Raw genomic sequence first — 17,005 nt, forward strand, 5'->3', positions numbered from 1 at the left:
AGGCAACTGATTAACTGAAAACTTGTCATTCACATTTGGGACGGAATTCACGATGGGAATGTATTCGGCCCCCTTACCGGGCCTTGGAGTGCTGCTTTCCCGCTTGTGGAACCGAGTTGGGGTCGTCAAATGGCCTGGTGCATTGTTTGAAACACTGGTTAATGAGTTGTCAAGGTCGGAAATCATAGAACATAAGAGCAGCTCATTAACTGAAATTTTGAACATCGACAACTGGTTAACCAAAAGCCAGAGCGACAAATGATTAACCAAGGAGGCAACTCATTAACTGAATTTCGAACATCGACAACTGGTTAACCAGAAGACACAGGGACAAATGAGTAACCAAAGGGCCAACTCATTAACTGAAATTTCAAAGAGGCAACTCATTAACTGTAATTTTGAACATCGACAACTGGTTAACCAAAAGCCAGAGCGACAAATGATTAACCAAGGAGGCAACTCATTAACTGAATTTCGAACATCGACAACTGGGTAACCAAAAGACACAGGGACAAATGAGTAACCAAAGGGCCAACTCATTAACTGAAATTTCAAAGAGGCTACTCATTAACTGAAATTTGAACATCGACAACTGGTTAACCAAATGTCAGAGCGACAAATGAGTAACCAAGCAGGCATCTGATTAACTGAAAACTTGTCATTCACATTTGGGACGGAATTCACGATGGGAATGTATTCGGCCCCCTTACCGGGCCTTGGGGTGCTGCTTTCCCGCTTGTGGAACCGAGTTGGGGTCGTCAAATGGCCTGGTGCATTGTTTGAAACACTGGTTAATGAGTTGTCAAGGTAGGAAATCATAGAACATAAGAGCAGCTCATTAACTGAAATTTTGAACATCGACAACTGGTTAACCAAAAGCCAGAGCGACAAATGATTAACCAAGGAGGCAACTCATTAACTGAATTTCGAACATCGACAACTGGTTAACCAAAAGACACAGGGACAAATGAGTAACCAAAGGGCCAACTCATTAACTGAAATTTCAAAGAGGCAACTCATTAACTGAAATTTTGAACATCGACAACTGGTTAACCAAAAGCCAGAGCGACAAATGATTAACCAAGGAGGCAACTCATTAACTGAATTTCGAACATCGACAACTGGTTAACCAAGAGTCAGAGCGACAAATGATTAACCAAGGAGGCAACTCATTAACTGAATTTCGAACATCGACAACTGGCTAACCAAGAGTCAGGGCGACAAATGATTAACCAAGGAGGCAACTCATTAACTGAATTTCGAACATCGACAACTGGGTAACCAAAAGACACAGGGACAAATGAGTAACCAAAGGGCCAACTCATTAACTGAAATTTCAAAGAGGCAACTCATTAACTGAAATTTTGAACATCGACAACTGGTTAACCACATGTCAGAGCGACAAATGAGTAACCAAGCAGGCAACTGATTAACTGAAAACTTGTCATTCACATTTGGGACGGAATTCACGATGGGAATGTATTCGGCCCCCTTACCGGGCCTTGGGGTGCTGCTTTCCCGCTTGTGGAACCGAGTTGGGGTCGTCAAATGGCCTGGTGCATTGTTTGAAACACTGGTTAATGAGTTGTCAAGGTAGGAAATCATAGAACATAAGAGCAGCTCATTAACTGAAATTTTGAACATCGACAACTGGTTAACCAAAAGCCAGAGCGACAAATGATTAACCAAGGAGGCAACTTAGTAACTGAATTTCGAACATCGACAACTGGTTAACCAAAAGACACAGGGACAAATGAGTCACCAAAGGGCCAACTCATTAACTGAAATTTCAAAGAGGCAACTCATTAACTGAAATTTTGAACATCGACAACTGGTTAACCAAAAGCCAGAGCGACAAATGATTAACCAAGGAGGCAACTCATTAACTGAATTTCGAACATCGACAACTGGTTAACCAAATGTCAGAGCGACAAATGATTAACCAAGGAGGCAACTCAGTAACTGAATTTCGAACATCGACAACTGGTTAACCAAGAGTCAGGGCGACAAATGATTAACCAAGGAGGCAACTCATTAACTGAATTTCGAACATCGACAACTGGTTAACCAAAAGACACAGGGACAAATGAGTAACCAAAGGGCCAACTCATTAACTGAAATTTCAAAGAGGCAACTCAATAACTGAAATTTTGAACATCGACAACTGGTTAACCAAAAGCCAGAGCGACAAATGATTAACCAAGGAGGCAACTCATTAACTGAATTTCGAACATCGACAACTGGGTAACCAAAAGACACAGGGACAAATGAGTAACCAAAGGGCCAACTCATTAACTGAAATTTCAAAGAGGCTACTCATTAACTGAAATTTGAACATCGACAACTGGTTAACCAAAAGACACAGGGACAAATGAGTCACCAAAGGGCCAACTCATTAACTGAAATTTCAAAGAGGCAACTCATTAACTGAAATTTTGAACATCGACAACTGGTTAACCAAAAGCCAGAGCGACAAATGATTAACCAAGGAGGCAACTCATTAACTGAATTTCGAACATCGACAACTGGTTAACCAAGAGTCAGAGCGACAAATGATTAACCAAGGAGGCAACTCATTAACTGAAATTTTGAACATCGACAACTGGTTAACCAAATGTCAGAGCGACAAATGAGTAACCAAGCAGGCAACTGATTAACTGAAAACTTGTCATTCACATTTGGGACGGAATTCACGATGGGAATGTATTCGGCCCCCTTACCGGGCCTTGGGGTGCTGCTTTCCCGCTTGTGGAACCGAGTTGGGGTCGTCAAATGGCCTGGTGCATTGTTTGAAACACTGGTTAATGAGTTGTCAAGGTCGGAAATCATAGAACATAAGAGCAGCTCATTAACTGAAATTTTGAACATCGACAACTGGTTAACCAAAAGCCAGAGCGACAAATGATTAACCAAGGAGGCAACTCATTAACTGAATTTCGAACATCGACAACTGGTTAACCAAAAGACACAGGGACAAATGAGTCACCAAAGGGCCAACTCATTAACTGAAATTTCAAAGAGGCAACTCATTAACTGTAATTTTGAACATCGACAACTGGTTAACCAAAAGCCAGAGCGACAAATGATTAACCAAGGAGGCAACTCATTAACTGAATTTCGAACATCGACAACTGGTTAACCAAAAGACACAGGGACAAATGAGTAACCAAAGGGCCAACTCATTAACTGAAATTTCAAAGAGGCAACTCATTAACTGAAATTTTGAACATCGACAACTGGTTAACCAAAAGCCAGAGCGACAAATGATTAACCAAGGAGGCAACTCAATAACTGAATTTCGAACATCGACAACTGGGTAACCAAAAGACACAGGGACAAATGAGTAACCAAAGGGCCAACTCAGTAACTGAAATTTCAAAGAGGCAACTCATTAACTGAAATTTTGAACATCGACAACTGGTTAACCAAATGTCAGAGCGACAAATGAGTAACCAAGCAGGCAACTGATTAACTGAAAACTTGTCATTCACATTTGGGACGGAATTCACGATGGGAATGTATTCGGCCCCCTTACCGGGCCTTGGGGTGCTGCTTTCCCGCTTGTGGAACCGAGTTGGGGTCGTCAAATGGCCTGGTGCATTGTTTGAAACACTGGTTAATGAGTTGTCAAGGTAGGAAATCATAGAACATAAGAGCAGCTCATTAACTGAAATTTTGAACATCGACAACTGGTTAACCAAAAGCCAGAGCGACAAATGATTAACCAAGGAGGCAACTCATTAACTGAATTTCGAACATCGACAACTGGTTAACCAAAAGACACAGGGACAAATGAGTCACCAAAGGGCCAACTCATTAACTGAAATTTCAAAGAGGCAACTCATTAACTGTAATTTTGAACATCGACAACTGGTTAACCAAAAGCCAGAGCGACAAATGATTAACCAAGGAGGCAACTCATTAACTGAATTTCGAACATCGACAACTGGTTAACCAAATGTCAGAGCGACAAATGATTAACCAAGGAGGCAACTCAGTAACTGAATTTCGAACATCGACAACTGGTTAACCAAGAGTCAGGGCGACAAATGATTAACCAAGGAGGCAACTCAATAACTGAATTTCGAACATCGACAACTGGGTAACCAAAAGACACAGGGACAAATGAGTAACCAAAGGGCCAACTCAGTAACTGAAATTTCAAAGAGGCAACTCATTAACTGAAATTTTGAACATCGACAACTGGTTAACCAAATGTCAGAGCGACAAATGAGTAACCAAGCAGGCAACTGATTAACTGAAAACTTGTCATTCACATTTGGGACGGAATTCACGATGGGAATGTATTCGGCCCCCTTACCGGGCCTTGGGGTGCTGCTTTCCCGCTTGTGGAACCGAGTTGGGGTCGTCAAATGGCCTGGTGCATTGTTTGAAACACTGGTTAATGAGTTGTCAAGGTCGGAAATCATAGAACATAAGAGCAGCTCATTAACTGAAATTTCGAACATCGACAACTGGTTAACCAAAAGCCAGAGCGACAAATGATTAACCAAGGAGGCAACTCATTAACTGAATTTCGAACATCGACAACTGGTTAACCAAAAGCCAGAGCGACAAATGATTAACCAAGGAGGCAACTCAGTAACTGAATTTCGAACATCGACAACTGGGTAACCAAGAGTCAGAGCGACAAATGATTAACCAAGGAGGCAACTCATTAACTGAATTTCGAACATCGACAACTGGTTAACCAAAAGACACAGGGACAAATGAGTAACCAAAGGGCCAACTCATTAACTGAAATTTCAAAGAGGCAACTCATTAACTGTAATTTTGAACATCGACAACTGGTTAACCAAAAGCCAGAGCGACAAATGAGTAACCAAGGAGGCAACTCATTAACTGAATTTCGAACATCGACAACTGGTTAACCAAAAGACACAGGGACAAATGAGTAACCAAAGGGCCAACTCATTAACTGAAATTTCAAAGAGGCAACTCATTAACTGAATTTCGAACATCGACAACTGGATAACCAAATGTCAGAGCGACAAATGATTAACCAAGCAGGCAACTGATTAACTGAAATTTTAAAATTGACAACTGGATAACCAAAAGTGGGAACTCATGCTTCGGACGGGCTTACATACGGCAGGCTGACGCCCGGCAGAGGCCCGGGCTTCGCCTCCCTTGCGTAAGCGACCGTCTCCGAATCGATTAAAGGCGTAAAATCGGAGTTCAGAGCGGGAAAATTTTTTCCCGAAAACGGCCGGAAAAAAAAAAATGTCTCCTTTTCCGCCGAGCAGGGTGGCATTCGAACGGGCACGGGAAGCCGCGTCTAACGGTGTAAAAACGGCTTGGCTCCGACGCGGGAGTGCGGAGATATGGCCGTTCAAAGTTGTACTGGAAGTCCGGAAGGAGAAAAATTTGACTGCCTGTAGCCGAAAAAAGTTCCAGCGGTCGGTCACAAAAGTCAAATCCGTCCCGCTGATTTGACACTTGTCATTTCTGGCAGGGGGGATTGGCGGGGTACCTGGAGAATGGTAGGAGGTGGTTTCTCGAGACTTTGTCTGTTTTCCAGATTACTGTCTAGGGCCTCCAGGTCTGCAGAGACCGACCAGGGCTGCCGTCCAACCGACTTTTCGCATGGTCGGGTTATTTTCGACTAAGGCAGGGGTGGTACCTGGGTCGTCTCCTTGGCCAGGTGTTCGACTTTTGGTATTATTCCCGTTACCGCTCCTCTCTTCCCTACTACCCAAAACTACTTTTGGTTAATCATTTGTCTCACCTCCGCCACACTATAACACATGGCCCTCTGGTTAATCAGTTGCCACCCTCACATGCAGCCAAGCGTGCAGCAGCCAGCCGGGGCTCATTCACTCGCGCTGGGCAAGCAAGGAGGCTGCTTGCCTACGAGGTGGAAGTGTAGCGGCAGAGAAATCATTAACCACCGAGTTGCCACATAAAATTGGTTACTGAGTTGCTGCCAAGGTTTTTGGTTTATGAGTTGCTGCCCAAAAACAATTTGGTTTATCAGTTGCCACTTCAACTTGCGTCTGCGGTTGGTTACTATTAGTGTCGGGCTTAATACTCGCTAAGGGGGTGCATGGCCGACCATAGCCAGGGTGGAGGCTGTTACTTCGGTGTTATTTCTGAGTCGCCTTGCCATAATTTGGTTACTGAGTTGCTGTTAAAGATTTTGGTTACTGAGTTGCTTCAAAAGTTTTTGGTTACTGAGTTGTTCCAAAAGTATTTGGTTAATGAGTTGCTGCCCAAAAACAATTTGGTTAATCAGTTGCCACTTCAACTTGCGGCTGCGGTTGGTTATAATTAGTGTTGTCGGGCTTAATACTCGCTAAGGGGGTGCATGGCCGACCATAGCCGGGATGGAGGCTGTTATTTCGGTGTTATTTCTGAGTCGCCTTGCCATAATTTGGTTACTGAGTTGCTGTTAAAGATTTTGGTTAATGAGTTGCTTCAAAAGTTTTTGGTTAATGAGTTGCTGCCCAAAAACAATTTGGTTTATCAGTTGCCACTTCAACTTGCGGCTGCGGTTGGTTATAATTAGTGTTGTCGGGCTTAATACTCGCTAAGGGGGTGCATGTCGGACCGTAGCCGAGTTGGAGGGTGTTATTTCGGTGTAGTTTTTAATTTTTTCTCGATGTGGCTGATGGTGGTGGGTTTTTTTTCTGTGGAAGATAGGAGTGTGGGTTGTGGGAAGCGAAGTTGCTGGTGGGATTTTGTGTGAGTGGTGCAGTATTTGCAGGCCGATTGTCCGTTCTCGTAAGCGAAGTTGATGGCCGCTTTTGTGTGAGGTTGGAAGTAGTATTGTCAAGGCGAGTTTCCGTTCTCGGCAGCGAAGTTGATGGGCCGATTGGGTGTGAGTGGTGTTAATGTGTGCTATTTGCAGTGTATGAATTGCCAGGCTGGCCAAGGCGTTGCTTCTGGGAATTGTTGGGGACTGGGCTGTTTAGAAAGCCGGTGGCGGGCGCTCCGTTCCCGACTCCCGTGTCCGATTAGGGTGGGGGACGGCTGGTTGGAAAGCCCCGACGCTGGCGCAGATTATATTGCCGGACTGGCCCCTGGCGAGTTGGGCAAAGTGTCGCAGTCCCGTTCCGGCGGCCGCCCCGTCGGTCAGCGGCAGCTTATCGCGGATAACTTCGGGACGGAAAGTCCGATCCGGTCGGGGTGAACTGCGACTGAACGGGGTGGCGGGGCCGCACAGACCAGTAGCGGGCTTGTGTAGCTGCCTCTTGGCCCGGCCGAGGTACAGCCGTTGGCTGGAGACCGCTTTCCGACTGCTGAGCCGGTGCCGCGGGGACCCACCTTGACGCGCCGGCTGTCCGAGCAAGCCAGGGGCAAGGGGCATCCAGTGGTACCAGAAGGGAGTCGGTCCGACACCGGGAAGTCGGGTGCCCGTCGCTCCGAATCGAGCCCGGGGTTTTCGTGCGTGTAACAGGGCGGGCGTTTGGACCCGGTTGTCCGGGAGCGGGTCCGCAACGGCGGGAGATTGCCTGGGTTTGGCCGGCCGGCAGTCGAACGCCTTTCGCTCCGGACTCCCGTGTCCGATTTCGGTCAGGGAGGGCTCGTTGGAAAGCCCCGGCGCTGGCGCACACTATATTATCGGCCTGGACCCCGGCAAGTTCGGGAAAGTGTCGCAGTCCCGTAGCGGCTGCCGCCCCGTCGGTCAGCGGCAGCTTATCGGGGATAACTTCGGGACGGAAAGTCCGATCCGGTTGGGGTGAACTGCGACTGAACGGGGTGGGGGGGCCGCACAGACCAGTAGCGGGCTTGTGCAGCTGCCGCTTGGCCCGGCCGAGGTACAGCCGTTGGCTGGAGACCGCTTTCCGACTGCTGAGCCGGAGCCGCGGGGGCCCACCTTGACGCGCCGGCTGTACTAGCAAGCCAGGGGCAAGGGGCATCCAGTGGTACCGGAACGGAGTCGGTCCGACACCGGGAAGCCGGGTGCCCGTCGCTCCGAATCGAGCCCGGTGTTTTCGTGCGTGTAACAGGGCGGGCGTTTGGACCCGGTTGTCCGGGAGCGGGTCCGCAACGGCGGGAGGTTGCCTGTGTTTGGCCGGCCGGCAGTCGAACTCCTTTGGCTCCGGACTCCCGTGTCCGATTTCGGTCAGGGAGGGCTCGTTGGAAAGCCCCGGCGCTGGCGCACACTATATTATCGGCCTGGACCCCGGCAAGTTCGGGAAAGTGTCGCAGTCCCGTAGCGGCTGCCGCCCCGTCGGTCAGCGGCAGCTTATCGGGGATAACTTCGGGACGGAAAGTCCGATCCGGTTGGGGTGAACTGCTACTGAACGGGGTGGGGGGGCCGCACAGACCAGTAGCGGGCTTGTGCAGCTGCCGCTTGGCCTGGCCGAGGTACAGCCGTTGGCTGGAGACCGCTTTCCGACTGCTGAGCCGGAGCCGCGGGGGCCCACCTTGACGCGCCGGCTGTCCTAGCAAGCCAGGGGCAAGGGGCATCCAGTGGTACCGGAACGGAGTCGGTCCGACACCGGGAAGCCGGGTGCCCGTCGCTCCGAATCGAGCCCGGTGTTTTCGTGCGTGTAACAGGGCGGGCGTTTGGACCCGGTTGTCCGGGAGCGGGTCCGCAACGGCGGGAGGTTGCCTGAGTTTGGCCGGCCGGCAGTCGAACGCCTTTGGCTCCGGACTCCCGTGTCCGATTTCGGTCAGGGAGGGCTCATTGCAAAGCCCCGGCGCTGGCGCACACTATATTATCGGACTGGATCCCGGCAAGTTCGGGAAAGTGTCGGCGACCCGTACCGGCTGCCGCCCCGTCGGTCAGCGGCAGCTTATCGGGGATAACTTCGGGAAGGAAAGTCCGATCCGGTCGGGGTCAACTGCCACTGAACGGGGTGGCGGGGCCGCACAGACCAGTAGCGGGCTTGTGTAGCTGCCCCTTTCCCCGGCCGAGGTACAGCCGTTGGCTGGAGACCGCTTTCCGACTGCTGAGCCGGAGCCGCGGGGGCCCACCTTGACGCGCCGGCTGTCCTAGCAAGCCAGGGGCAAGGGGCATCCAAGGGTACCGGAACGGAGTCGGTCCGACACCGGGAAGCCGGGTGCCCGTCGCTCCGAATCGAGCCCGGTGTTTTCGTGCGTGTAACGAGGCGGGCGTTTGGACCCGGTTGTCCTGGAGCGGGTCCGCAACGGCGGGGGATTGCCTGTGTTTGGCCGGCCGGCAGTCGAACGCCTATCGCTCTGGACTCCCGTGTCCGATTTCGGTCAGGGAGGGCTCGTTGGAAAGCCCCGGCGCTGGCGCACACTATATTATCGGCCTGGACCCCGGCAAGTTCGGCAAAGTGTCGCCATCCCGCAGCGGCTGACGGGCCGCCGGTGAGCGGCAGCTTATCGGGCATAACTTCGGGAGGGAAAGTCCGATCCGGTCCGGATCAACGGCAGCCGAACGGGGTGGCGGGCCCGCACAGACCAGTGCCTGGCTTGTGTAGCTGCCCCTTTCCCCGGCCGAGGTACAGCCGTTGGCTGGAGACCACTTTCCGACCACTGAGACGGCGGGGCGGGGGGCGGCCTGCACGCGCCGGCTGCCAGAGCAAGCCAGGGGCAAGGGGCATCCAACGGTATCTGAACGGAGTCGGTCCGACACCGGGAAGCCGGGTGCCCGTCGCTCCGAATCGAGCCTGGGGTGTACGTGTGTTTAACAAGGCGGGCGTTTGGACCCGGTTGCCCGGCACCAGTCGAACGCCTGTCGCTCCCGACTCCCGTGTCCGATTTCGTTCGGGGATGGCTCGTTGGAAAGCCCCGGCTCCGGCGCACACTATATTGCCGAAGTGGCCCCGGGCGAGTTCGGGAAAGTGTCGCCGTCCCGCAGCGGCTGACGGGCCGTCGGTCAGCGGCAGCTTATCGGGGATAACTTCGGGAAGGAAAGTCCGATCCGGTCGGGGACAACGGCAGCTGAACGGGGTGGCGGGGCCGCACAGAGCAGTGCCTCGCTTGTGTAGCTGCCTCTTTCCGCGGCCGAGGTACAGCCGTTGGCTGGAGACCGCTTTCCGACCACTGAGACGGCGGGGCAGGGGGCGGCCTGCACGCGCCGGCTGCCAGAGCAAGCCAGGGGCAAGGGGCATCCAGCGGTATCTGAACGGAGTCGGTCCGACACCGAGAAGCCGGGTGCCCGTCGCTCCGAAGCGAGACCGGGGTTTTTCGTGTGTAACGTGGCGGGCCTTTGGACCCGGTTGGCCGGGCGGCAGTGGAACACACACAGACACTCGCATACACTGAGAGAGACAGAGAGAAGATAGAGATACACAGAGTGAGAAAGACAAAGTCAACTCAGTAACTGAAATGTGAAAACTGACAACTGGGAAACCAAAAGTCAGAGTGGCAAATGATGAACCAAGGTGGCAAATGATTAACTGAAAACTTGTCATTCACATTTGGGACGGAATTCACGATGGGAGTGTATTCGGCCCCCTTACCGGGCCTTGGGGTGCTGCTTTCCCGCTTGTGGAACCGAGTTGGGGTCGTCAAATGGCCTGGTGCATTGTTTGAAACACTGGTTAATGAGTTGTCAAGGTCGGAAATCATAGAACATAAGAGCAGCTCATTAACTGAAATTTTGAACATCGACAACTGGTTAACCAAAAGCCAGAGCGACAAATGATTAACCAAGGAGGCAACTCATTAACTGAATTTCGAACATCGACAACTGGTTAACCAAGAGTCAGAGCGACAAATGATTAACCAAGGAGGCAACTCATTAACTGAATTTCGAACATCGACAACTGGTTAACCAAAAGACACAGGGACAAATGAGTAACCAAAGGGCCAACTCATTAACTGAAATTTCAAAGAGGCAACTCATTAACTGAAATTTTGAACATCGACAACTGGATAACCAAATGTCAGAGCGACAAATGAGTAACCAAGCAGGCAACTGATTAACTGAAAACTTGTCATTCACATTTGGGACGGAATTCACGATGGGAGTGTATTCGGCCCCCTTACCGGGCCTTGGGGTGCTGCTTTCCCGCTTGTGGAACCGAGTTGGGGTCGTCAAATGGCCTGGTGCATTGTTTGAAACACTGGTTAATGAGTTGTCAAGGTCGGAAATCATAGAACATAAGAGCAGCTCATTAACTGAAATTTTGAACATCGACAACTGGTTAACCAAAAGCCAGAGCGACAAATGATTAACCAAGGAGGCAACTCAGTAACTGAATTTCGAACATCGACAACTGGTTAACCAAAAGACACAGGGACAAATGAGTAACCAAAGGGCCAACTCATTAACTGAAATTTCAAAGAGGCAACTCATTAACTGAAATTTTGAACATCGACAACTGGTTAACCAAAAGCCAGAGCGACAAATGATTAACCAAGGAGGCAACTCATTAACTGAATTTCGAACATCGACAACTGGTTAACCAAATGTCAGAGCGACAAATGATTAACCAAGGAGGCAACTCATTAACTGAATTTCGAACATCGACAACTGGTTAACCAAAAGACACAGGGACAAATGAGTAACCAAAGGGCCAACTCATTAACTGAAATTTCAAAGAGGCAACTCATTAACTGAAATTTTGAACATCGACAACTGGTTAACCAAAAGCCAGAGCGACAAATGATTAACCAAGGAGGCAACTCAGTAACTGAATTTCGAACATCGACAACTGGTTAACCAAAAGACACAGGGACAAATGAGTAACCAAAGGGCCAACTCATTAACTGAAATTTCAAAGAGGCAACTCATTAACTGAAATTTTGAACATCGACAACTGGTTAACCAAAAGCCAGAGCGACAAATGATTAACCAAGGAGGCAACTCATTAACTGAATTTCGAACATCGACAACTGGGTAACCAAAAGACACAGGGACAAATGAGTAACCAAAGGGCCAACTCATTAACTGAAATTTCAAAGAGGCTACTCATTAACTGAAATTTGAACATCGACAACTGGTTAACCAAATGTCAGAGCGACAAATGAGTAACCAAGCAGGCAACTGATTAACTGAAAACTTGTCTTTCACATTTGGGACGGAATTCACGATGGGAATGTATTCGGCCCCCTTACCGGGCCTTGGGGTGCTGCTTTCCCGCTTGTGGAACCGAGTTGGGGTCGTCAAATGGCCTGGTGCATTGTTTGAAACACTGGTTAATGAGTTGTCAAGGTCGGAAATCATAGAACATAAGAGCAGCTCATTAACTGAAATTTTGAACATCGACAACTGGTTAACCAAAAGCCAGAGCGACAAATGATTAACCAAGGAGGCAACTCATTAACTGAATTTCGAACATCGACAACTGGTTAACCAAAAGACACAGGGACAAATGAGTCACCAAAGGGCCAACTCATTAACTGAAATTTCAAAGAGGCAACTCAATAACTGAAATTTTGAACATCGACAACTGGTTAACCAAAAGCCAGAGCGACAAATGATTAACCAAGGAGGCAACTCATTAACTGAATTTCGAACATCGACAACTGGGTAACCAAAAGACACAGGGACAAATGAGTAACCAAAGGGCCAACTCATTAACTGAAATTTCAAAGAGGCTACTCATTAACTGAAATTTGAACATCGACAACTGGGTAACCAAATGTCAGAGCGACAAATGAGTAACCAAGCAGGCAACTGATTAACTGAAAACTTGTCATTCACATTTGGGACGGAATTCACGATGGGAATGTATTCGGCCCCCTTACCGGGCCTTGGGGTGCTGCTTTCCCGCTTGTGGAACCGAGTTGGGGTCGTCAAATGGCCTGGTGCATTGTTTGAAACACTGGTTAATGAGTTGTCAAGGTAGGAAATCATAGAACATAAGAGCAGCTCATTAACTGAAATTTTGAACATCGACAACTGGTTAACCAAAAGCCAGAGCGACAAATGATTAACCAAGGAGGCAACTCATTAACTGAATTTCGAACATCGACAACTGGTTAACCAAAAGACACAGGGACAAATGAGTAACCAAAGGGCCAACTCATTAACTGAAATTTCAAAGAGGCAACTCATTAACTGAAATTTTGAACATCGACAACTGGTTAACCAAAAGCCAGAGCGACAAATGATTAACCAAGGAGGCAACTCATTAACTGAATTTCGAACATCGACAACTGGGTAACCAAAAGACACAGGGACAAATGAGTAACCAAAGGGCCAACTCATTAACTGAAATTTCAAAGAGGCTACTCATTAACTGAAATTTGAACATCGACAACTGGTTAACCAAATGTCAGAGCGACAAATGAGTAACCAAGCAGGCAACTGATTAACTGAAAACTTGTCTTTCACATTTGGGACGGAATTCACGATGGGAATGTATTCGGCCCCCTTACCGGGCCTTGGGGTGCTGCTTTCCCGCTTGTGGAACCGAGTTGGGGTCGTCAAATGGCCTGGTGCATTGTTTGAAACACTGGTTAATGAGTTGTCAAGGTAGGAAATCATAGAACATAAGAGCAGCTCATTAACTGAAATTTTGAACATCGACAACTGGTTAACCAAAAGCCAGAGCGACAAATGATTAACCAAGGAGGCAACTCATTAACTGAATTTCGAACATCGACAACTGGTTAACCAAAAGACACAGGGACAAATGAGTAACCAAAGGGCCAACTCATTAACTGAAATTTCAAAGAGGCAACTCAATAACTGAAATTTTGAACATCGACAACTGGTTAACCAAAAGCCAGAGCGACAAATGATTAACCAAGGAGGCAACTCATTAACTGAATTTCGAACATCGACAACTGGGTAACCAAAAGACACAGGGACAAATGAGTAACCAAAGGGCCAACTCATTAACTGAAATTTCAAAGAGGCAACTCATTAACTGAAATTTTGAACATCGACAACTGTTTAACCAAATGTCAGAGCGACAAATGAGTAACCAAGCAGGCAACTGATTAACTGAAAACTTGTCATTCACATTTGGGACGGAATTCACGATGGGAATGTATTCGGCCCCCTTACCGGGCCTTGGGGTGCTGCTTTCCCGCTTGTGGAACCGAGTTGGGGTCGTCAAATGGCCTGGTGCATTGTTTGAAACACTGGTTAATGAGTTGTCAAGGTAGGAAATCATAGAACATAAGAGCAGCTCATTAACTGAAATTTTGAACATCGACAACTGGTTAACCAAAAGCCAGAGCGACAAATGATTAACCAAGGAGGCAACTCATTAACTGAATTTCGAACATCGACAACTGGTTAACCAAAAGACACAGGGACAAATGAGTCACCAAAGGGCCAACTCATTAACTGAAATTTCAAAGAGGCAACTCATTAACTGAAATTTTGAACATCGACAACTGGTTAACCAAAAGCCAGAGCGACAAATGATTAACCAAGGAGGCAACTCATTAACTGAATTTCGAACATCGACAACTGGTTAACCAAATGTCAGAGCGACAAATGATTAACCAAGGAGGCAACTCATTAACTGAATTTCGAACATCGACAACTGGTTAACCAAGAGTCAGGGCGACAAATGATTAACCAAGGAGGCAACTCATTAACTGAATTTCGAACATCGACAACTGGTTAACCAAAAGACACAGGGACAAATGAGTAACCAAAGGGCCAACTCATTAACTGAAATTTCAAAGAGGCAACTCATTAACTGAATTTCGAACATCGACAACTGGTTAACCAAATGTCAGAGCGACAAATGATTAACCAAGCAGGCAACTGATTAACTGAAATTTTAAAATTGACAACTGGATAACCAAAAGTGGGAACTCATGCTTCGGACGGGCTTACATACGGCAGGCTGACGCCCGGCAGAGGCCCGGGCTTCGCCTCCCTTGCGTAAGCGACCGTCTCCGAATCGATTAAAGGCGTAAAATCGGAGTTCAGAGCGGGAAAATTTTTTCCCGAAAACGGCCGGAAAAAAAAAAATGTCTCCTTTTCCGCCGAGCAGGGTGGCATTCGAACGGGCACGGGAAGCCGCGTCTAACGGTGTAAAAACGGCTTGGCTCCGACGCGGGAGTGCGGAGATATGGCCGTTCAAAGTTGTACTGGAAGTCCGGAAGGAGAAAAATTTGACTGCCTGTAGCCGAAAAAAGTTCCAGCGGTCGGTCACAAAAGTCAAATCCGTCCCGCTGATTTGACACTTGTCATTTCTGGCAGGGGGGATTGGCGGGGTACCTGGAGAATGGTAGGAGGTGGTTTTTCGAGACTTTATCTGTTTTCCAGATTACTGTCTAGGGCCTCCAGGTCTGCAGAGACCGACCCGGGCTGCCGTCCAACCGACTTTTAACCCTTTTTGGGTGGAAATTTATTTCCATTTTTAACCAATTTTCGGGTTTTTGGTCGGGCTTAAAAACGGCAGCCTGACGCCCGGCAGAGGCCGGGGCTTCGGCTCCCTTGCGTAAGGGACCGTATACGAAACGATTAAAGCCGAAAAATCCGAGTTCAGAGCGGGAAATTTTTTTCCCGAAATCGGCCGAAAAATAAAAAAATTCTCCTTTTCCGCCGAGCAGGGCGGCATTCGAACGGGCACGGGAAGCCGCGTCTAACGGTGTAAAAACGGCTTGGCTCCGACGCGGGAGTGCGGAGATATGGCCGTTCAAAGTTGTACTGGAAGTCCGGAAGGAGGAAAATTTGACTGCCTGTAGCCGAAAAAAGTTCCAGCGGTCGGTCACAAAAGTCAAATCCGTCCCGCTGATTTGACACTTGTCATTTCTGGCAGGGGGGATTGGCGGGGTACCTGGAGAATGGTAGGAGGTGGTTTCTCGAGACTTTGTCTGTTTTCCAGATTACTGTCTAGGGCCTCCAGGTCTGCAGAGACCGACCAGGGCTGCCGTCCAACCGACTTTTAACCCTTTTTGGGTGGAAATTTATTTCCATTTTTAACCAATTTTCGGGTTTTTGGTCGGGCTTAAAAAACGGCAGCCTGACGCCTGGCAGAGGCCGGGGCTTCGGCTCCCCTTGCGTAAGGGACCGTATTCGACCCGATTAAGCCCCGAAAATGGATCCAAATGTCGGCCGACCAAGTAAGCTTGCTGGGGAGAGAGACTAAGTGCCGGGCTGGGCACCTCATTAACCAGTGAAAAGTTTTGGCTGCTGGAGAGACTAAGTCCCAGCCTGGGCACATCATTAACCATAAATGAAAAAGGCGAGGCCGAGTCTGGTGCATGGCTAACTGATTAACCAAATTGGCAAGGCCCGGGCTGAAAGTGAATGAGCGACCCGTGGCCAGGGGGCTGGAATGCGGGAGAGAATCCAACCCCCAAAATATGGAAGTCCGATGAGAAAATATTCGGCCGCCTTTTGCGGGCCTCGGGTGTTGCTTCCCGGCCTGGGAAAGTGAGTTGCTCCCGCCGAATTGACATGTGCATTTAACGATTTCGAGACATGATTAACCAAAACGCGGAAGTCCGATGAGAAAATATTAGGGCCCTTCAAGCGGGCCTCCGGTGATGCTTTCCGGCTTGGGAAAGTGAATTGCTCCCGCCGAATTGACATGTGCATTTAACGATTTCGAGACATGATTAACCAAAACGCGGAAGTCCGATGAGAAAATATTCGGCCGCCTTTTGCGGGCCTCGGGTGTTGCTTCCCGGCCTGGGAAAGTGATTTGCTACCGCCAAATTGACATGTGTCATTTCTGGCAAGTGTCTCAGGACATAGTTAATGAGTTGCAGTTTGGGAAATCATTAACCTCGTCGGAAGTCCCGATGAAGAAAAAAAAAAGTGCCATTTGCGGGGATTTGGGTGCTCCTGGTCGGATAGAGGTGGCCGTTTGACCCGCTGATTTGACACTTGTCATTTCTGGCAGGGGGGGTTGGCGGGGTGCCCGGAGATTTTCGGGAACACGATTTTCAGAACAAAATTCACTCAGCGGGAGCACTTTGAAAATGCCCGAAAAGTGTTACTTTGCTAAAAGGCTCATTTTATCAATATAGAGACCTTTCAAAGAGTATTGGAAAGTCATATTAAAGTGGTTTTGTGGCTTTTATGACTTAATGACAAAAAACTCTAAGTGTGAATCTGAAATCGTAGACAGACAGCAGAAACATATAAATAATTCCAGCGTCTAAGTTTCATTTGCTGTCTGTCACACAGGTGCCTCTG

The sequence above is a fragment of the Somniosus microcephalus genome, unplaced genomic scaffold (assembly GCF_052327205.1).
Source record: "Somniosus microcephalus isolate GS21.2 unplaced genomic scaffold, FLI_Smic_1.0 scaffold1239, whole genome shotgun sequence".
NCBI classification, from domain to species: Eukaryota; Metazoa; Chordata; class Chondrichthyes; order Squaliformes; family Somniosidae; genus Somniosus; species Somniosus microcephalus.